Source organism: Miniopterus schreibersii (assembly GCF_964146895.1).
Source record: "Miniopterus schreibersii genome assembly, chromosome: 2".
NCBI lineage: Eukaryota > Metazoa > Chordata > Mammalia > Chiroptera > Miniopteridae > Miniopterus > Miniopterus schreibersii.
In genome coordinates this window covers 23,655,222-23,678,664 of record NC_138102.1, presented here as the reverse complement: position 1 = coordinate 23,678,664, position 23,443 = coordinate 23,655,222, and the positions used below count along the sequence as shown (strand labels likewise).

The 23,443-nt window shown below is 37.5% G+C and overlaps 1 protein-coding gene across 8 annotated transcripts in view; it reads left to right on the top strand.

The window, feature by feature from the left end:
* Window positions 1-23,443, top strand: part of SLC20A2 (solute carrier family 20 member 2) — a 96,184-nt gene that overhangs the window by 23,381 nt on the left and 49,360 nt on the right. Inside the window, exon 1 of one of the 8 annotated variants that reach the window (XM_081129044.1) lies at window positions 6,653-6,896. The exons of 6 other annotated variants lie outside the window; for them this stretch is intronic. The gene's annotated coding sequence lies outside the window, so the exon portion shown is untranslated. Of the gene's footprint in view, window positions 1-6,652; window positions 7,006-23,443 lie in introns of those variants that run through there. One more of the 8 variants, XM_081129046.1, reaches the window with a different exon arrangement.

Below are 23,443 nucleotides of genomic sequence, written 5' to 3'. Positions count from 1 at the left end.
CACCAACTAGGACTAGAGAATAAATTCTTGATTTCAAGACTCTTGGTAAATTGGTAACAAGTGCTGTGTTCTACCACACATTCGGGTATCTATCTTCCCTTCAAACAAGTCTTCTAAATGCTTGGGGACTTGAGAGTGGAATAGCTGGAGCCTTGAGAACATATTTGAAATTATTAATAGTAAAGTGGGTGGCTTTGGGCTGTTCCTGTGCAACTTTGGGCCAAGTTCCCTACCTGCCTGAAATAAGATAGAGAACCTAAAACCCCAAATAGATCCTGTAACTACCTCATACAGGTGTTTCAATCAGGAAATTCCCCTTCACTGTTACTTTATACAGCTAAAAAATATGTATTTTAAAAATTCTTCTAAGTACTGTTCTGATTGCTGTATGTGCATTTTTGGTCAGTGGTGGAGTTGGGATTTGAATGAACACAGCAGTACAGCTCTATTAAAATACTCTTCTACAGCCCTCTTTTCCTCAAAAGTCTTAAATTTCAGGTTAGAAGTAGGGTAGCCCTTACCCTAAAAATGTTTGAAGGTGTTCTTGAAGTAAACTTGCATGTGAAGCAGTGTGGATTGAAATAACAAATTACTGTTTGGTACTAAAGTACCAAAAGATTTTGGAAGTTAATAGCATGTTGCCTGTTTCTTAATATTTTTCCTGCAATTAGATGGAGTAAATTGAGAAGTGGGCATTTATGATTAGCAGTTCACAATAGCTCGTTAATTCAGATTCTATCCACCAATGCAGAATTGGCAATAAAGTTTGGTTTGTGATGGGTAAAATGTACCTTTGCAATATTTCTGAAAAAGGTTTTTAAATCAATAGTATAAGACTACAGGAAAATTTTACTTATTTCAACATAGTAAAATATTTTCAAGTACTTTTACCAGTTTACTGTGTTTTTTTGTTGTTTTTTTAGTATCATTTGTTAACTGTCATTAGTACTTTCATTTTAAAAATGGAGGGAACTCAGTTTAACATTTTGTTGATAGATTCAAGTAATAAAACTGCATTTAAAAGTATTTTCAGACCTGGCCAGTGTGGCTCAGTTGGTTGAGTGTGTTCCCTTGCACCAGGAGGTCACCGGTTCAGTTACCACTCAGGGCACATGCTGGGTTGCAGGCTAGATCCCCAGTAGGGGGCGTGCAGGAGGCAGCCGATTGATGTTTCTCTCTCCCTCTCCGTTCCTCTCTCTGAAATCAATAAAAACAAGTATTTTTTTTTAAAAGTGTTTTTAGTTTGGATATATAACTACTTGAAGTCAAATTAGACTGGAATTAGTAAGATTTTTTTAACCTACTTTTTTAATCACTGTGGCCTTAAATCTAATGGTGTGTTTTTTATCCTAAAATCTCAAATTGTAGTACATTTAAAGTTTCTTGTTTTAGATTAGCTTGAATACTAATAAATTATAGAGGTTCCGGTTATACTTAATTAGCCTATGCTTATTTTTCTGTTTAAGGTGTATTTATTACATAAGACATTAGTACTCCTTTGTTGGAATCTGGCAGCCATGCTGTGTCTGTCTAGCACTTTCAAGCCTAGCATCTAATATATTAGCAAGTGCAGAATTGTTACCTCCAAGAGAAAGGAGGAATCCCCCAGTTTCAAAGTAGAGGAGGGACAGTCTCTGTTCCTAACTGAGTGAAGGCTAATGTTGGAGCACATGAAAACATGTCTGACCCTTTGCTCTAGTGTGATTCTCTGAACACCAGAAAGAGGGGAAAAACTTAAATATATATTTAGCATTTACTGCATACCAGGTGCTGTCCTTGGTGATATAGCTATATCTATATTCATACACATCTGTGTTTCTATCTTGCTGTATATGCATAAGCCTGAGTTTACTTAATCATATGCTTTACAAATGTATACTAATTTATATTTGAATAACCTTATGAAGTATGTATATTATTATCCCCATTTTAAAGATGATGAAACTGAGGCAAAGAGAGAGTAATTGCCCAAGGTAAACAATTACTAAGTGATGAAGCTAGAATTTGAACCCAGGCAATCTTGCTGTAGATTCCATATCCATACTCTGATTGGATATTTTATAGATATTGGAGAAATCAAGGAATTTTATTAGTAGTCAAAATAGCTATTGATAGAGCTGGAATCTGAATCCAAGCCATTCCCCAGATATACATTAAATCTTCCCTTTTTCTCTGTCTTTGCTTATGTTATTGGTTCTGTATAATGTTCTTTCAACTCCTTTTGCTGTTGAAAGCGTATCAGCATGCAAAGGCTCAGTTCAAATGTCACTTCCTCCAAGATGCCTTTCTTGATTAATTTAACTGCAAGTCTCTCCTTTTTTTCTTAGATTTCTACTGGAATGAATTTTTACTCTTTGGAATGTTTACTGATTACTCTCTCATCTGATAGAAAGTTTATGTACAATTGACCCTTGAACAACGTGGGGGTTAGGGGCACCAACCCTCTGCAGAATAGGAAATCCACATATAACTTAAGTCGGTCCCAACCTTGGATGGAAAATGCGGTATACTACCACATCTCCTATAAGATTGTAAGCCTCTTGAAGGCAGAACTGTCATTTACACTGTTTTCTGCTATAGTCAAAGGCATACGCCTTTTGTACAAAGCTTGCAAATGCTTGGGAGTTTCATAATGTCAGGAAGCAATCGTTTAATAAATGTTGGTTAGATGGACGACTATTAGGAATGTATGGCAACGGTAAAATTTCCTACTAGAATTCTAAGATACTTTTTAAAAAATCAACTCCATTAACATAAGTCTTAAAATAGAATTAATACTTCCATAGTATTGATATAAATTATGTTATAAAATTATGCTAAATTAGCTATTAAAGTCTTAAAAAGAACTCTCTTGAAGTTTGCTACTATGTATATCTTTCTTTAGCTTACAAAAAAATTAATGCTGAAGAAAAAATGGTTTATTCTTTGAGTTAGATTCCCCTGTTCATATGCATATAAATTGGTACTCTTAATCCATTTCTGAAGTATTGACAGACTGACTAGCTAGGAACTGTGCCAGTGTAATCACTCTAAGGGCTAGGATGGAGAAATCATTTCTTTAGCATATGTATAATTGTAGCATTGAAGGCCACAGATATTTGTTTGAAATGACGGGATGAAATAAATAGAACATTTATTATTTTAGTAATTTTATCACTGCTTCATTTTAGTTTGATTAACAATAGTTGATATGACAGGTAAAGTAAATATAGTAATCAGAATTGAAATTTTTTATGGAATTGTCAATTTTAAGAGTAAGATAGATTAGTCTTAAAAGGTTTCATTTGAAAGTAAAGGAATGGAGTAATAGACTTTTTGAACATTGTATATTAGTGAGCTTTTGCTGCCTAACAAGCCACCTAATACTTAGAAAAACAAATATTTATTGTCTCACAATTTTATAGGTCACCTAGGTGGTTCTTCTGGTTTGGGCTGGCCTGGCCGATCTCTGTGGTTAGCTGGCCGTTTGGCTGGGGCCACATGGTCTGGGATGGCCTTACTCATGTCAGGCAGTCGTCTTGCTGGCTGGTGTAGGGCCTCAGCAGCAGTGGTGCATCTTTGCCCCATGTCGTCTTCTTATCCTCTGTAGGTTAGCCAGGGCTGCTTCATGCCATGGTCTCAAGGTTCCAGAGTGCAACAAGAGAGGACAAGCCTCAATGGGCATGCACTTTTCAAATCTCTGGGTTATGTCTGCTGTTGTCTTGCTGTCCAACCCAGAGTCAGTGTGGGAAGGGACTATCCAAGGGCATGGATGCAGGGAAGCAGGAAAAATAGTGGTTATTCCTGCACAACCCACCAAGGTATGGAATTTGTACACAGGTGCTATTTAGTCAGTGTCTCTAAATTCTGATGCAGCCTTAGACTAGCAAGAGGTGATATAATAGAGAAAAATTGATCAGGCTGTCAAAGCTACAGAGTTTTCAAAGAGACAGTTTATAGACTCTCGGGTTACCTGAAATACTTTGAACCTCCTTTCTACCTTTTATTTTTGGAAGCTTTGGGCTGTAAAAATAGGGAGCCTTTAATCTCACTCAATAAATATCCCAAGTTGATCTTCAGCAAGGACTATATTGATGGCAGAAAGGATGTGATCAGATAGCTGTGGCTGTTCAGGGAGAGCGCCTGTGTGCCTGAGGGAATCCTGTGCCTAGGAAGAAATTTCTTCTTCTTTTCTTGTCCCCTTCTTTTGGTCCGTGTGTCCGCCTTTTAGCTCTTTTTCCTTTCTAAAAATCATTTTCCCTCCTCTTTCTGTCTGTCTCAGTTCTTTAGCTTTCCATTTCTCCCACCATCTCATTAGTCATTTTTTATATTCATTATATGTTGAAATGATAGTATCTTGGATATACTGAGTTAAATAAAATATATTATTAAAATTAATTTCACCTGTTTATTTTTTTAATGCGACTACTAGAAAATTTAAAACTATATATGTAGCTCCTCTAGAGGATCTATATCTGGGTCAATTCATTCATGCAAGTTCATAAAAACAGTTGTTTTTCTTTTGTTTTTGTTTTAATTTCATGGATCTATTGGACGAAAGAGTCCATAGATCACCACCCTCCACTGGCATAGTGCTGCCTGCCCCTCCTCCCCCACCACCAAAGGGTCATGGGAACGAATGGGATGAATTCATCTTACTTTTAATGATGCACATAGATTTTTCTCTACTGTTGTAAATATGCCTGGAACAAAAGTACAGTTGACTCTTAAATTATTTTCACTAATGAAAAGAAAGCAGCAGGGTGACTAATGTAAATTGGAGGATACCCTATTTTCTTTGCAATGTTTTGGTTCTTGCATTTTGGAACAGGTGTGGCCACTTTAGAAAGAACAGTGGAGTCATACTCAGCATGAACATGAGCTCGAAAAGTGCTCAGCATCCCCTGCCTTCAGTATAATTGATGTAGGATCTATCATATTGCTCTCTGATGAAAGAGCTGATGCAGAAATAAACTTGGTGTATTTGCTTTTTCTTTCTGGTTTAGGGAAGAAACTCTTCTACTGAACTATGACATATAGGATAAAGATAATTATGTCTAAAATAGCCTCACAACATCCTCTTTTGGCTTTAAGAATTCCAGAGTAAGGTTGCTGTGGGTCATTGAGGACTATGTATATTAATCAGAGGCCAGCCATCTATGAAAAGTACCAACTTTTGACTTTTTGCACAGAGTGGGAAATGCCCATTCCAGTGACTTTGGGGTGGGATGGTGGTGGGTGCCACCAGCTACCATCCCATGAGGGTGGAACGGCTGCTGGCTACAGCTGCCTGAGATCGGTCAGTAGGGGTGGAATCCCAGAGTAGCAGCTACAGTTTTTGTAAACAGGCAGGAAGGGATTGTGTTGGTGGTTACCAGCTCATGCCAATGAAAAGCATCTCCTTTGCCCCTTTGGGTATGCATGCCACAGGTGGACAGTGCTTTGTAAGGACATGGTCACGTCCCTGTTACAGGACACTTGACTGTGATCGTGAGTTAAGGAACGAGCCTCTAGAGCTCAGACCTGGAATTTGGGAGCTGAGTAGAAGAAAACTCTTGAAATCTAAACTGACATGACATTTTAAAATTAGGAAAACTAACAGCTCTGAAAATATCTACCGGGTTATAGCTAAATGGTTAATAAGGAAGACATGTGATAAGGAGGGTAGGAGGGGGTTGAAATAGCCCAGTGTTGATTCAGAAGGAAGCCTTGGACAATCATGGATTGAATTTCCTTGTTTACCCAAACCTGTTTTTTAAAAATGGGAAAATGACATCTCCCAGAGCTGTTTGGAGGGTTGATTGATATTTGTAGCATGGTTTGATATTTTTCATGAAGTGTCCAGTAAGAGCCAAATATGTCATCAGAAGTTAAACGTTTAAAACAAACTAGCCTGAACCATCTTGAATAAATATTAAGCAGTTCTGTGTCTTTGGTATAAGTTTTTCCTAGTAAGGGAGTTTGTATTGTTTAAAGAAAGTTCCATGTTACTTCTAATTTTCTTTGAATATCAGCTGTATACCTGTGGTCTTTAGCTGTTAACTTGAGCTTCAACATGCTTTATAGATAGAAGGTCAGTCACCTACAGAGGACAGTTAACTAGTTACAGCCAGCCAGGCAGTTAAATACACTTCAAAATGCTTCTTGCCAAGGATGATGCCTTTTGCAAATATTCGAGATGTTCTCAGTTACAATTTATCAGTGAACCTGTGTCCTCGTAGCAACTCCTTGGGAGGTGCAGAAGACACAGCCAAAAAACAAGTAAATGAAACTAGTTCATTAGATATCAAGGGAAAGGCTACTTGTTGATAGACTTAGTGGTGTGTGTATTTGATGCCTATTTAATTTCACATAGCACCACATCTAGTCACACTGTCTAAGGAATCTGACAGAATGTCCTTTTACCAGGCTTTTCCTTGTGAAGCGCATACAGCACTGCCACCTTGTTGCCAAAGTTTTGTCTGATTTGAATATGCTTAAAAATCAAGTGAATGCCTGTAGTGAAAAAGAGCTTACTCTTTCTCTTTGTCAGTACTTGCAAAAGCATCTTAAAAGAAGTTAGTATCATTGGACTGAATTCAATAATTAGCATAATCATGATGCTGTGTATTGTTCACCAGAGCACGCCCCTTGGCCACATTTCCCACTAAGAGGACACCGATGTTGTCCTAGTGAATAAATCCGGGCACACATGATACAAATCAGCGAGTTCCTGCCTGCCGCTCGGGTGCAGTTAATTTTAGCCAGGGTTTGTTCTATGAGTTGTAAAACTGTTTACCCAAGTAGAAGTTAGTAAGCTGAAATGTGACTTCTCCGCCCAGCATGATAGGGTATCTATTTTAGACCTCAGATTGTGTTCACGATCGGGAGAGCAGTCTTCTGAAGAATTGCGGCTCAGATTTCCTTTGAAAGTACTTGTAAGTACTGGGAGAATTTCTAAGAGTTCTCTTTGTTCTTTTCTCCTTAAATCTTCTTAACATTACTATCATAGTCATTTTTAATCTCGGGAAAACCGGACACTTTGGGGTGAGTAGTTTAGAGGATTCTAAGAATGCTGGCCAGAGGTTTTTCTTTTAATGTATCATACTGCAGGAAACCTGCTTTATTCAGTTTTCCCAAGAGAAAGTATTTGATTCTTACTATTTTTATCTTTGCAAGGCAATCTGTAGATTATTACTTGTTTTATCTGTTAAAATATTCGATTAATGGAAGTGGTTGTATCATTGAGCTTTATTTTCTATAGTAACCTAATGTGTGTGTGTGTGTGTGTATATATATATATATATATACACACACATAAAGTTAAAAGGATTCCTGTTATACTTACCCTGAGCTACAAGCTCATGCTCCAGAAATAATGGGAGTGTCAAATGTAATTTTGTAAAATGTATAGATGGACAGTTTTTATTTTTTTAGGGAGGATTTTGTTCTTAATAATAGACCCATGTATTCCTAAGGAGGAGCACTTAAAAAATACTTTTAGGATGAAGGGTTTAGAAAGTAACTGAAAGCATCCTCTGGAAGTTTGAGTTAGTTTCAAAATTAACCAAAGGCCATGAAGTTCTCTAATTTTAACTGCTTAATTTAACAAGTCATTGCCAACGTAAACTTGGACTGAAGAAAACTAAAGATTTTAATAATGAATATTTTTAATTAAATCTGAATCACCTTGTTTAGTTTAAAGTGTTTTAATTCAGGGTACACTGACTTCATGCCAAACAACTTGCTTATAACAGAGAACCAGGCAGGAACTTATTTACCAGTTAATGTGTAAATTATATCCCTCCTCTAGGAACATTGATTTTAATGTAACAATTCTAATAGGCTGTGTAGTAGCAGCTTACCCGGCGTCCCTGTCTCTGTCATCTATATGAGCAAGGAGGGAGGCATGCCCTCAAATGCCATTTTTGCCATTTTGAAAGCTTTATTTAAAGACTTCTTTGTTATTATGTGCTGTCTGATTTTAAATCCAAATGACCTAAGGTGTCAACAATGAAAGGAAGTGTTTCAGTGGTACATTTAGTAGGAAAAGAATGTAAGAAAGGAAAATAGAACTGAGTTCTTGGGCTATTTTTGGTAAGAAACTTTTTTTAAACTTAAGTTTTTTATTGACCAAAAGAGAAATTTGCAGTCCAGATTAATTGTGATTATAACAGAAAAGTCTGTAATGTCATCTTTAGCAGTAAAACAGACTTTGTTCCAGTATATGCTTCATAATATATACTTTTATTCAAAGAAAGTAACCATTCTTTTTCTTACTTTTAGTTGTTAATAAGGCGCCATCAGAATCTCAGTGGAGCGTTTTTAAAGGGACACTGTTAATTTAACAGAAAGACGATTCCTTAGGTGGTATTACGACTCGGAAGCATGTGTTCTTTTAAGAGTTGCTAAAAAGGCTCATAAACACTTTCAGAGTATTTGTTTTAATGATTTATGGGCTGTGAGACAGTGATACAGGTGAATGAAAAAGGAGATCATTTTTATTATGTAAGTGTCAGTGTCGGAATTTCTCATGTTTGCTGGTGCTGTGACTCCCTTCGCTGCTTCTTAGCCTGTGTGCCTGATGAAGTGATACTGGTTATGGTTCCCGTGTGAGTAGAGGCTCTGTTGACTAGTTATGACCTTGGCCTTGACAGATCACAATGAGCTCAACTCAGAGTCACAGATGGGGGTCCAGATGCCGAGAAACACAGGCAGCTTTGTGGCCTGTAGAAGTGCCTGGGAGCCCATGGTTTCAACCATGTGCCGTGCATGCCTGCACCTCCATCACCATCGCCATCACTACCATTAACTGTGCATATCCGTCCTCTAGTCCTGTTTAAGCTGCTTTTGGGGGTTGCCTACCCTCTTCTCCTACTCCTCTACCTCTTAAAATAGTCACAAACCAAGAGGCTCGGACAGTGTAGCTCCTGACTGCAGTAGATTTCTTTACTGTTACTTTATTCCTTCTGCTCTGAAGCTTTGAGGGTTTTTTCAGGGAAGCAAAGAGCAATCTTTTCTCTGGGTCTCTTTCATCCACATGAGGTTCTTAATAGGTAACTTGTCTATAAAGCTATATGTCTGTATAGCTATACGGGAGCTTACATAGTTTCCTTTGTTTTGGAGCCAAATGCAAGTGCTCAGTAATCACATCTCTAGAATGTTCTCTTTTGAAAGGGAATTTTGTAGGAATAGGCTTTGCTATATTGAGTTTCAATTGTTTTATCTAAAATGAAAGAACAGTGAGCAGAGGGATGCCTTCAGCTTTGCCTGTCTTGTATACAAGTAAGTGGTAGTAGGATCTGCCTGTCAGCAGGAATGCTGATTACTCCTGGAAATACTGGATCTGTTGTTATTATTTAGCACCCCCAGAGCACATACAATGCACAAAGAAAGCATAGTTCCCACTCTCAAAGAGCTCACGTGCTAAAATTAGGCAGCACCCAGAGGCTGGGCCCTTGACGTACACACTGAGGACACTGGCAGGAAAAAGAAATGGAAACGAAGAAAAGGAAATCAGGATGGTGTGGGGAGGGTCAAGGGTAGCTTGTGGGTTAGCTTTCTGTCCACCGGGGCTTTTGCCCAATAAGATTAGGACAGACTGCAGTGCCGCCTGGGGTGCTGCTACTCTCTCTACCAACAGCTGAGGAAGTGATGAAAATGAGTGAGAGGCTGACCCCAGAAGCCTTACCCACAACTCCTGTTCTCTATTACAGTGCCCCACAAAGGGAAGGAGTTTCAGTAGTTTCACCTACACCTGGAACTGTTACTATTATGTGGAGGAGGTAACCTCGATATCTTATGAAGTCCAATAAATGTAAGAAGTGTCTTTCCCCGTACAATTATATTTGGATAGAAATCTGAATTTGTGTTCCAGATTTTCTCTCGCCTCCTGAACTGATACGCACTAGAACAAGTTACCTGTCTCTGTACTGGTTTAGGATGTTGAGTCAACTGTTAAATTAGAGAAGTGCTTTGAGCGTCTCAGAAGAAAGGCATTACAGAAGCCAGCGAAGCATTACTGCGGCTTGTAAAGGAGTCAGAAGAGCCTGAATCAGAAGGGAGCTCATAAGGCCAGCTTGGGTATGGAGGTTAGTAGACAGGAATACACTGTATGAATTCGTGAGTCACTTTTCCCTTTGTCTTCAGCCTCAGCCAGCCTCTGACTAAGAACCTGGGTCTAGTTCATGTCTCCACAACTGAGAGAGACTTGGAGAGGGCTCAACAAAGAACCTTAAAAAATGATTAAAGGGTTGAAAAATGATACCTATAATTAGATGTTAGGGAACGTCTATTATTTAGCCTGGAGGGAAAAAAGTGGCTGGGGACTCTCGAATAGCTATTCAAGTATAACAATGCCTCAGTACCAAGGAGTAGCAACCAACTGGCATCTGTTTCCATTGAGAACATAGGAGCTCAGTCCAGTAGGGGTTAGGTTAGAACTGTGGTCCTCACAGTGCGGTCCCAGGACCCTCAGTGTCAGCACCACCTGGGGACTTGTGAAAAATACACTTTCTCAGGCCCCATCCACACCTACGGACTCAGAAACTGGGGGTGGGGTTCAGCAATCTGTGTTTTAACAAGCCCCCCAAGTGATTCTGCTGCACATTAAAGTTTGAGGATCACTAGACAAGATATAAAAAGGGTCTTATAGGGAATTTGGATACTGGAAAATGTAAACTTTTTCCCTGAAGTCATTGAAAAATGGGCTTATATTTGTTTGCAATGTTTTCAGTATTCTCTCTGAAGTCAGGATAGATGACCTCTCAAAGTCCCTTCTTGCTCTGACTTTGCTCTGGATTTCCTCTGGCACTCACAGAAGATTAATAATCAACCAGGAAAATTTTGCAATTACCTTTCTGAACTTGGTAGTTAAGGCAGTGCCCATTTCAAATGAGGATCGAATGAGATAATGTGATAGTAGTAATGTTGTGTTGTCAGGTGGATTCCACTTACCACAGTGTTATTTAATAGACTCCCTCTGCCCCACGTGACTTTTTCACAGCCATCTGAAGGGAAATCAGGGCAGAGGTCAAAACGAGGAGCCCCTTGATGTTAGCCCGTGATCATTTCATGTCACAGACTGATGGCTAGATCAGTTGGTCTCCTCATGAAGCCCATTTCAGAAGAGAGGTGTCTGGAGGGAAAGTTTGACTCTGCCCCATTTTCCCAACTCTGTCATTTCCATAGGAGGGGAGGGCAGCGGGTGAGCTGTCTTAACCACCTGCAGGAATGGCATTCCTCATCCCTGCCAAGGGGAATTCCATTGGGCACCCTGGAAGGAGGGGCAAAATGGAAGGACCCCAAGAGAATGCAAAGACAGGATGACACATTGGTGGGTCTCCATGAGAGGCGAAGGATAGGGACCTATTTCATCTTGACATTTTTGTATCTGCGTGAAACAGCCAATGGTACACATTAGTAGGCCCTTACTACAAATAAGTGGTTATTCAGTTGAAATGCCCTCTTCCATGTAATTAATGATCTAGAGTCAGGAAGTTGGCAGTTCTTACCCTTGCCAGCCAAAATAGTTATTCCCAAGAGTCCCTCTAGTTGTCTCCTGCCACTTTTTTGCACCTGATACAGATGCATCTTAATTTAGTTACATCTTTGCTGTTTGTATATTTTTTCTTTATGCTTTTGCTTGACAGAATCGTCTTGGGTTGAAAACACAAAGTACTGAGAGTGTGTCTATTTGTTATACTTTGTGTAGCATTTAGTACAATGAAAGCTCTTTGTGATCATAATGAAGAAAGGGTTCCCTGAGGACATGTTTTGCCAGTGCTGCTCAAAATGTCTTTCACAGGTGGCACACTGCTGTCTCCAATGTACACATGCTCTCCCTGCTCTCCCTCGGCCAGGGCCTATGGCCCTAATATTTTAGCACTAAAATAATGAGATAGGAAGAATCCTTGGCTTTTATAGCTGTAATTAATTACACATTTGCAGAGCATTAAAAATTCCTTGAAGTGGGAAAAGACAAATGAAGACAGTCTGGCTCAAACTCTAGTTCACCTTGTAATGGGAGACAGAGGGATAAAGGTGGCAAGTGGGTATACTGATGCTGTTATACAATCTTGGAACCTTGTTATGTTCGAAGAAACTGACCTCTCAGACATTAAGCTGCCTGCACTGTTTTTTCTACATCTGTGTCTATTTACAGAGGATACGAGACTCTGTGTGGTGGTTGCACACTGATAAGATAAAAATGTCTCACTAATCCACAGAGCAGAGGTAGCTGATTTTTAACACCCTGAATTAGTCTCTGAATGTGAAATATTTTCTTGAAAATCTGCAATTTCTCATAACTTTATATCCAACAGGGGAAATTCCAAATGGTTGATTTGGTTCTTAATGATGGCAGGCAATGGTGATTTTTATTTCTAGTTAAAGAGAAATTACTAAATAGTATTTATCCCTGGCAAAAATAATTTTGTTTCTAAAATCAATCTTATATCTAGTCCACAAATGTGTCATTAAAAATGAGACTGGTTAAATGGTTTGGGATAAATTTTGTTTAGTCAAGAAAATTAAACTTGAACAGAAAGCAGGAGGAAAAAACTCTTTTGCTTATTATTATTAGACTACAAGAATTACTGATCTAATAATTTAATTAAATATCCCCAGAAACAACCTAATAAGGTAATAGTTAAATAATATATGGTGTTGTCATATAATGTAACACCACGCAGCCATTTAAAATGATGATGTTAGATCTATTTTGAGTAAAATTAGCAGGTTACAAAGTACATGTGTGTGACCCCATTTTTTATGGAAGGCATTTTTTAATGGCTTAATGACTTTCTTTTTTTTTTTAAAAGGTGCCACTTATATGTACATGAAATAAGAATACTGTGAACCGAATGTAAGCAATAGTTGCCTCTAGCCGATGAACTGATGTGTGATGTTTCCTCCCTTCTTTTTGGTTACTTATTTTAGATTTTTTTCTTTTTCTTTTATTTAAAACAATATATATATATATCTTTATTGATTTCAGAGAGAGGAAGAGAGAGGGAGAGAGATAGAAACATCAATGAAGAGAGAGTCATTGATCCGCTGTCTCCTGCACGCTGCCCCCCAGGAGCAAGCCAGCAACCGGGGCATGTGCCCTGACTGGGAATGGGACCTCGATCTCCTGGATCATAGGTCGATGCTCAACTGCTGAGCCATGCCAGCCAAACTAGATTTTTTTTTCCTTCAATGAGCATATATTATCTATGTAATAATGAAAAACTTTCTTTAGAAAAAGTATTGTAATTCATTTTTATTTTGACTTTTATATTTTATTTAATTTGGCAGTGGCCTCTCAGTGGTTAATGGGAATAATGCCTACCCAACAGCTAAAACTAGTACACCAAAATGTGCACATAAACAGTGGTTATATTGCAGTGCTAGGCCAGGAGCATTTTTTTCTTGTTTTACTTTCTGATTTTCTGTAGTTACCAAATTCTTATGTGCATGCATATTTTTTTGGTAATGGACTTATTTTTAGAGGAGAGACTTGAAATCTAGGCTTTTGGGAAGAGGCCCACACAAACTTATATGTATCATTGGTAATGATTAATTCTGTTAATTCTGCAGTGTGAAAGATACTCAGCAAGGGTTTGCTTTCACTACTTACTGTTCTGGATGCTCAATGAACTCTAATATGATCACAAATTGGCCAGGATCTCGGGTTTAGTATTATTTGGAGAGGAAAGGAAGGGAGCTGGGGAATGCAGCATATCTTCAAGTCATTAAAATAATACTTCTGGTGTTAGGATTATCCATTTAAATTTTTTAAGGGACTGTCATTCTAGATCTTAGATATAAAGTAGTAAATGATTGAACTGTATGCCATAGACCTTGGATACTATTTTGAGTGATGGCGATGAGGGTTGATGGAAAGAACAAGTCTCCTAGCTAGTGTTTCCAAAGCTCTTATTTTTGTAGTATCAAAGTGTATCTCACCATTGTTTAACAGAGAACTGGTTCCCTCAATTATTTCTGCCTAGTGCTGCTAGGATGTCCTTGTGGCCTTAATCTGAAGGTTATTTTTGGGTAACTGTTTTGGTACTGGTGGCAGTTGATTTAAGACAATCTTGAGCAAAAACAGGCCTCCCTTTCAGCCCACTTTGTATGGTGACATGTGAGAATAAGTACTTTTGATGGTTATTTGAAGGGTCTCTTTGAGGTATATTCCTAAACCTAATCCTAAGCCTAAATGAGTGGAATCTATCATCAGGTTTACCCGTCGATAGAGATTTAGATTGACATTGAATTGAATCCACTTTCAGCAGGACTGATACCTTAAACTTAATTTAAAGCCAAAGTGCCTTGAGAAACCAAAAAGAATCTACTATCATGTACGACCTACCATATTTTGGCCTATCCTTTGGTTCTGAATCTTTGTTACTCATATAGGAGTGTCTTCCGGAATTCTTGGAACCAAAAAAGCTGGCTTTTCAAGTTCCCTTCTTGCCATGTTTTATCCTTAGAGTAAGCGCTCATCTTTAATCCTTTCCTCTCTTTCTTTGTTATCCTGTCTCTTGCTCCTGCAGTTATATTTTAGGAATAATCATGTAGTTTCCCTCTGCACTATTTTCTCCCTGTAGAAGTAAAGACACATACCGTATGGGTTTATCTTCATTTTCTCTGGGTTGGAGAGTGGGTAAAGATGTGGATGAACCATTTAACCCAGATAGTTGGATATCCAATGGATAGAGTGCTGTTCCCAGTGAGAACTGTGGTAGTCACCTCAGCATGTCATAGCTGCCAAGTGATTTCAGCTTAGGTGAGTCACAAGCTCTGCTGCACACTGTGAGTACAGATGTATGAAATGCCACATGCCACATCGAGAGGGAATAGCTGGCTGCTTACAGTTTGATTAAAGAATGTTAAGCAAGTTTAGTGGCTCAAAGGAAGAAAGAGAACATCTTTTTAAAAGGAATAGAGCAGATAAAAATATTTCCTGAGACTATAGACAAAGTTAGAAAAGGTAAGACTGGTGTCTGTCAGGGGAAAGAAGACTGGCTTTTGTAAGAGCCAGAGGAAAAGAAATCTCAGCTAAAGATTCAGACTGTTTATTTTCTTCCTTTGTTTGCTTTTTACTTTTACGTGAAGACTAAAAGCAGAAGTAAGGGTGTGAATGTACTCAACACAGTGAGGTGGTTGGGAGTTACAAAGAGCTCATCTATTATTATGAAGGTTTTTTTGTGTGTTTTTTTTAAAAAAAGAGTGATTACTTTAGACTTGACTTGAAATTAAAGTGGTGGCTGTAGCAGGAAGAGAGAATTGTTGTGATGTTCTGTCGCTTTCTGCCTCAGCCTACTATGCAGAGTTAAGTATCCTTAGGGACTTGGAGGGCAGAGCATTGAGCTGCACACCTCTTTCTGTCAGGCCTGATTTTTTGCCATCTCTACTTTTGTTTATTTTTTCCCCTGATCTTTGAGTCATAGTGTCTTAAGGCTCCATGAGACTTGTCAGTAGCAGTTAAATAAGCCCAGAATGTTTACTTGCAGAAAAATTATTTGAAGCCTAATCCAGAAGAAACTTCTTTAATCAGGTATAGGCATACCTCAGAGATATTGTGGGTTCAGTTCCAGGCCACCATAATAAAGCGAATATCACAATAAAGCCAGTGACATGAATGTTTTGGTTTCCCAGTGCATATAAAAGTTATGCTTACACTATACTGTAGTCTATTAAGTGTGCAATAGCATTGTTTCTAGAAAAACAATGAACATGCCTTAATTAAGAATACTTTATTGCTAAAAATGCTAACCATCATCTGAGCCTTTAGCGAGTGATAATCTTTTTGCTGGTAGAGAGGTCTTGCCTCAATATTGATGGCTGCTGACAGATCAGGGTGGTAGTTGCTGAAGGTTGTGGTGGCTGTGGCAGTTTCTTAAAATGAGACAACAATGAAGTCTGCTGCATCAATTGACTCTTCTTTTCATGAGCTATTTCTCTGTAGCATGCAATTGTTTGGTAGCATTTTATCCACATTAGAACTTCTTTCAAAATTAGTCAGTCCTCTTAAACCCTGTTGCTGCTTTATCAATGAAGTTTACATAATATTCTAAATCCTTTGTAGTCCTTTCAACAATCATCACAGTATTTTCACCAGGAATAGATTCCGTTTCAAGAAATCACTTTCTTTGCTCATCTATAAGAAGCAACTCCTCATTCGTTATAAGTTTTATCATAAGATTGCAGCAATTCAATCACATCTTAGACTCCACTTCTAATTCTAGTTCTCTTGCTATTTCCACCACATCTGCAGTTAATTCCTTCACTGAAATCTCAAACCTCTCAAAGTCATCCATGAGGGTCAAAATCAACTTTTCCTAAACTCCTATTAATGTTGATATTTTGATCTCTTCCAATGAATCACAGGTGTTCTTAATGGCATCTGGAATGGTGAATCCTTTCCAGAAGTTTTCAATTTACTTTGCCCAGATCCATCAGAGGAATCACTATCTATGACAGCTATAGCCTTATGAAATGTATTTCTTTAATAAGGCTTTAAAGTTGAAATTACTGGCTGAAGAATGGATGTTGTGTTAGTAGGCATGGAAACAACATTAATCTCATAGTACATCTCCATCAGAGCTCTTGGGTGCATGTCAAAGAACAATAATATTTTGAAAGGAATCTTTTTTTTTTGAACAGTACGTAGGTCTCAACAGTGGGCTTAAAATGTTCAGTAAGCCATGTTGCAAACAGATGTGCTGTCATCCAGGCTTTGTTGTTCCATTTATAGAGCATAGAAAGAGTAAATTTAACATAATTTTTAAGGGCCTTAGGATTTTTGGAATGGTAAATGAGCATTGGCTTCAACTTAAAGTTACCAGCTGCATTAGCACCTAACAAGAGAGTCAGCCTGTCCTTTGAAGCTTTGAAGCCAGGCATTGACTTGTCCTCTCCAGCTATGAAAGTCCTACATCGCTGCTTCTTCTAATATAAGGCTGTTTCATCTACATTGAAAACCTGTTGTTTAGTGTAGCCACCTTCTTTAATTATCTTAGCTAGATCTTCTGGATAAGTTGCTGCAACTTTTATATTAGCACTTGCGGCTTCACTGTGCACTTTTATGTTATAAAACATCTTCTTTCCTTAAACCTCATGAACCAACCTCTGCTAGCTTCAAACTGTTTTTCTGCAGCTTCCTCACCTTCTCTCAGCCTTCGTAGAATTAAAGAGTTAGGGCCTTGCTCTGGAGTAGGCTTAGGCTTAAGGGAATATTGTGGCTGGTTTGATATATGCATCCAGACCACTAAAACTTTCTCTACATCAGTAATAAAGGCTGTTTTATTTTCTTATCCTTCAAAATAGCACTTTTAATTAACTTCAAGATCTTTTTGTTTTTCATTCACAACTTCACTGTTTGGTGCAACAGTTTGATCTTTCAGCCTATCATCAAGATGCTTTTAAATATTACAATTATACATCTTTTAAAACGTTTAATCTTTATTGTGTTCTGAGAGGAAATGACCCTCAGTAGGCAAGACTATAGTAAGGAAGATTTTGTTTTCTATTTCCCCATTAAATATTAAGTAATGAACTTCTAAAGAACTCAGGGATCAAATTGGATCAAGCTATGTAAGAGCAATACAGACGTAAAGGTATCTTTTAAAAAAAAAAGTTTTTGTTGATTTCAGAGAGGGGGGGAGAGATAGAAAAAAACATCAATGATGAGAGTCATTGATTAGCTGCCTCCTGCATGCCCCCTACTGGGGATCAAGCTGGAAACCCTGAAATGTGCCCTCACCAGGAATCGAACTGTGACCTCCTGGTTCATGGGTCAATGCTGAAGCACACCAGCTGGGCAAGGTATCTTTTTAAAAGGCAAATCGTGGTCACTTTTTAAAAAGTTACATACAGTAAAATTACAGCTTTGTTTGTGTACAGCTCTATGAGTTTTTACACATGCTCAGGGTTTTATTACTACCAACACATACAGGATACATAATACTTCCAACTCCCCAAAGATTACCCTTGTGTAGCCCCTTTATATTTAGACCTTCCCTCCATCCCTAACTTCCTGAACTATGAAAGTAGTCTCTAGCCCCACACACAGCCATCGTAAAAGGTGAAAATTAACTAGCTAAGGGGGCTTAAGTACAGTCTTTGACCATTAAATGACTTATGCTGTCCCATGGGTAATCCCTAGCAAGCCAGACTAAAATATAAATACAAAGGAAGAAATATGAAAAGGAACATCAACAGCTGCAACCCTGTAGGGAAAGTAGACTTCACAGAATTAGGTTCAGCCAAATAAACAACCAACCAAATAAAAACAACAAATCTTGAGGGGGTGGGACTATCAGTAACAGAGTTGCTACAGTATATTATCTAACATGTCTAGTTTTCAACAAAAAAAATTTGAGACACATAAAGAAACTGGAAAGTGTGATGCATACACAGGAGCAAGTGTAAAGCAGACAAGAGAGACTACTTTTGAGGGGACCTGTATATTGAACTTAGAAGACAAAGACTTCAAAGCAGCTATTATAAATATGTTCAAAGACTTAGAAGAAATTATTCTTACAGAGTTAAAGGAAGATGTATCAATGACTCATCAAATAGAGTCTGTCTTTAAAGAAGATACCAAAATGCAGAAGGGACACCAAAAGCATAAGCAGCAAATGTAAAAATAGATAAATTGAAGATTATCAAAATTAAAAGCTGTACATCAAAGGGTAAAATCAGTGGAATGAAAAGGTGCCTACAGAATAGGAAGAAATATTTGCAAATCATATATCTGTTAAGAGGTTAGTATCCAGAATATATATATAAAGAATTCCTACAACTCAACAGCAAGAAAACAAACAACCTGATTAAAAACTGGGCATAGGACTTGAATAGACATTTTTCCAAAGAAGATATGCAAATGGCCAACAAGCACATGAAAAGATGTTCACCATCTCTAATTATTAGAGAAATGCAAATTGAAACCACAGTGAAATATCACCTCACACCCATTGGGATGGCTACTATTAAAAAATAAAACAGAAAATAACACGTTGGTGAGGATGTAGAAATATTGGAACCTTTGTGCACTGTTGGTGGGAGTGTAAAATGGTGCAGTCACTGTGTAAAACAGTATGGCAGTTCCTGAAAAAATTAAAAACAATTACCATATGACCCAGAAATTCGACTTTTGGGTATATACCTAAAATAATTGAAAGCAAGGACTTGAAGAGATATTTGTACACTCATTTTCATAGTATATCCACAATAGCCAAAAAGCAGAAGTAACCCAAATATCCATCAACTGATGAGTGGATAAACAAAATGTGGTATATACATACAATGGAATATTATCCAGCCTAAAAAAGGAAGGAAATTCTGACTCATGCTACAACATGGATGAATTTTGTAGACATTATGCTAAGTGAAATAAGGCAGTCCCGAAAGGACAAATACTATATGATTTTACTCGTATGATATACTTAGAGTAGTCAGATTCATGGAGACAGAAAGTAGAATGGGTGTAAGGAGAAGGGGTGAGGGGAAATGAGAAACTGTTGTTTACTGGATGTAGAGTTTCTGTTTTATAAGATGAAGAGAGTCTGTAGATGTGGTGATGATGTTTGTATAATGCAAATGTACTTAATGCCACTGAACAGTACACTTAAAAATTGTTAAATGGCAAATATTATGTTTACTTTACCATAATTACATTTTTTTAAAAAAAGGAAGTTCTGGAGTTGGAAAGTACAATAACCAAAATGAAAAACTCACTAAAGGGGCTCAGAAAAAAGAATCAGCAAACTTGAAGATAGAGCATTAGAGGTTATGCAGTCTAAAGAACAAAAGCATAAAAAATGAAGAAAAATGAACAGAACCTCAGAAAAATATGGGCCACCATTAAGTGCACCAATAGGAATACCAGAACTGGAAGCAAGGGACAGAAGAAAATTCAAAGAAATAATGGCTGACAACTTCCCAAATTTGATGAAAATCACTAATGTACACATCCAAAACACTTAAACTCCTATTAGGATAAACACGAAGTGATCCACACCCAGGCATATAATAGTCAAGATTTGAAAGATAGAGAGAAAATGTGGAAAATAGCAAGAGAAAAGTGACTTGCCAAGTATAAGGGATCCCCAGTAAGATTAACCACCGACTTCTCATCAGAAGCAGTGGAGGCCTGAAGGCAAATTAAGTGAGAAGACAAATTAAAGTGCTGAAATAATTCTATATCCTGCAAAGCTATATTTCAAAAGTGAAGGTGACATAAAATCATTGTCAAGTAAATAAAAACTGAGAGAATCCATTACTTGTAGATCTTTCTCACAAGAAATACTAAAAAAGAGGTCCATTAGGCTGAAAGGAAGTGACACTAGGCAGTAATTTAAATACACACATACACACACACACACTCGAGCTCCAATAAAGGTTAAGTAGGTAACGATAGAAGACGGTATAATTACATATTCCTTTTTCTTTCTCTCAATTGATTTCACAAACTATAGAAATGATCCCTGAAAGTATAGTCTTTCTCAATTGATTTCAAACATCACTAAAGAGCATCTTGTGTCTGGTTGCTTTCTAGTTATTATAAGAAAGTTTTTTATGTTCACATTAAAGTATCCTCCCTAATTCTAAGTTTTCTAGAGGAAAAACATGCAAAGAGAGCTAGTAACTTGCCCAAGAAAGTTTATCTTAATCACATATAAAGAATTAAGACCAGGAGCACCCTCAGAATTAAGAAATCATTTTCAAAGAAGTCTTATAAACTGTCTTATAATTCTTATAGTATTTTTAAACTTCCATTTCCATGGTTCCTTTAAGGAGATAAGAAGCAGATGGTTATGATTTCATAATTTAGTAAAAAGATTTTTATTTCAGTAGTCTCAGTGGGAGATACGAAGAACTGCTAAATTTTCACCTTACTTATCAATCCAGTGAACAATTTTGTGGGCTTATTGCCTTGTTTAGACTGTTTACACTCTTAATTTGGTAAGTTATTGATGGAATCGAATCAGGTCGGCAGAGACTTGAACAGAGTTTCCTACGTTGCAAAAGGAAAAGTCTGACTAAATCAATTTAATAAATTATTTGCCCTCTCTTGCTTTTTCTGCTGCCTAAGAACTATTGCTTGACAACCTCTGGAATGAGAATAAGAAATATGGGACTGAAAGTTAAGCATGGAAAATAGTTAAGATAATAATCTTCATTTATCAGCTCTTCTGTTTAGATTAATGTTCTATTAATAGAAAGTATCAGGAATCAATGTTTTATAAGTATAATTCACATTTTTATTGAGCTTCTAATAGGAATAATTAGCAAATAAGTATGTAAGAACCAAGATATCTATTTACATACATAGTTCCATTTTAAACTGTGACTTAAGGGAAAGTATTTCCTAATATAGCTCTTGTAATGTAGCCAAACAGTCCAGCAGTTCAGGGCACAGAATTGGAACAAGTCATCCTAGTTTTGCCATTTGATAGAAGTGATGTTAAGTGATTTGCTCCTGAAAACTAATCTATTTTTGGTTATGAGAGAAGGAAAAAAATTACCTAGACTATCTGGGGAAGGGGAGATCTATCTATAGTACATACGGAAAGGGAAATGTTTAACAGCTATTTCTATCTGAGAGTGGGGATAAATGTGTAAGTTCAGCTAGTCTTATTCCTTGCTTCCAAGCAATGTTTTACCTAAAACACCCCAACAAGGTGGTGATATCTATTTTAAAAATCTCTACCGCAGGTAATCGCACATTTCCAGTGGGAGATCGTTTCATGTGCAGCAACCCATTCAGTTACAACTTTTTCTTATTCGAGTGTAGCCTTTGTTATTATAATGAAAGCCTGTTTGCTGTATATTTAAATTAGAGTGGCTGATATGTATTTCCTTACAGGAACTGTTTCATGGGATTATTGAATTATATATTTAAAATGGAAAAAATAAAAACTTTCTTACTATAGCTCATCATACAGTCATTAAGATTCCATTTGGACGTCTCCAGGGGAATAGCACCTACACCTGCTGAGGCAGTCTTTCCGTTTTTTAAAAATATTTTTCATGCGGGACCTTCTATATTTGCACTTTCTTCAGGCCAAATCATTCTCTTTTAACTTTATCTCATTTTAATTATTTTTGCTTTTTATTTCTTTATCCTTTCAAAAATATATTTACCTAATAGATTTATATAATGCCTTCCAAGAGAGCAAAAGGCTGTGTGGAAAACATCTAAATAACACAAATGCTTTATGAGCCAAAAAGTATTTAAATGTCAGCATGACAAAAATGCAGGAGAGAGACTTATTATAAAAGGAATGAGGCCTGGAGCTGAGTCCACAGGGTCTGCAGTGGAAACTTTAGATAGAGGACCAAAATTAGTTTGTTCATGTTCCATAAATTCATGAAGGCTGTTGATTGCACTTGCTCAAGAAAGGGTCAGAAATTTCCACCCCCTCTCCCCACAGAACAATCCTGTGGTTCATTGTTCCAGGCTAAACTGCCTCTTCCTAATCCTGTGGTCTCTGGTTGGTGAAGAGTAATAGAGTTGGAAAGGAATTAAAGATATCATCTAATCTTGAAAACTTCCAAGGGTGAAGGCTCTGCAGCATTCGTAGTAATCCATTCTCTTTATCACCCTTTCCTCTTTCTCTGTTGTCTCTGTCTCCCCATCCCAGACCAGCACCCCAAGGAATCTCAACTCCCAGAATAGGAGCTAGTACCATTAAGAAGGGCTGATGAATGTCAACCAGGAGCATCACTTCCTAATGTCTTTACATTGCTTTCATCTGAGTACCTCCTGCATAGTAAATAGATAATGCACTTAGGGACTCTATCCAACTTATACTTTCAGTTATGACAGTCACATCTTCAAAACTACCAAAATTGGACTAAAGACATCTAAGTCCCCTCAAACTCTAATGTTCTATGATTTTCTAATTCTGCAAACCAAAGTAGTAGTAAAAAAAAGTTACAGGTGGTTTCTTGTAAGTGTTAACCTCAAATACTGTTCTAGTAAAAAAAAGGCTGCAAAGTACTTGGCTCCATCAGGACATTTTCTTATTCTTTGGGTTAAGTTCAACCCTGACGGCCAGCCCTCAAGTGAAGCATGAGGAAGGTAGAGAAGAGTCTTAGAGAAAGACCAAGTGGGACTGAGGACGGACCTTCAGAATTTTGCAGACAGGAATATAAGAGAAGACTCCAAAACCAAGCCGAGACCAAGCACTCAGACACCAGAACAAAAGGGCACTCTTGAAAGTGAAGAACAAAGATAAGCTAAATAACTAGAAGAGGAGATGTTCTTTTATGTCTTAAATTGTAGGTAGAAAGCTTGAAGAAAGAATTGTCTGCGAGGACTAGGCTGAAACCAAACAGATTCATGTGAAATCCACTGTATTTATTAGCAAAAACTAAAGAGTATTTTGGTGGTACATTCCTAACTTTAAAAAAAAGTATTCTTTCCTATGTAGTGTTTTGAAGGGTGTTTCTAATGATAAAAGTGGTAATTGCTCATGGTAGAAAAATT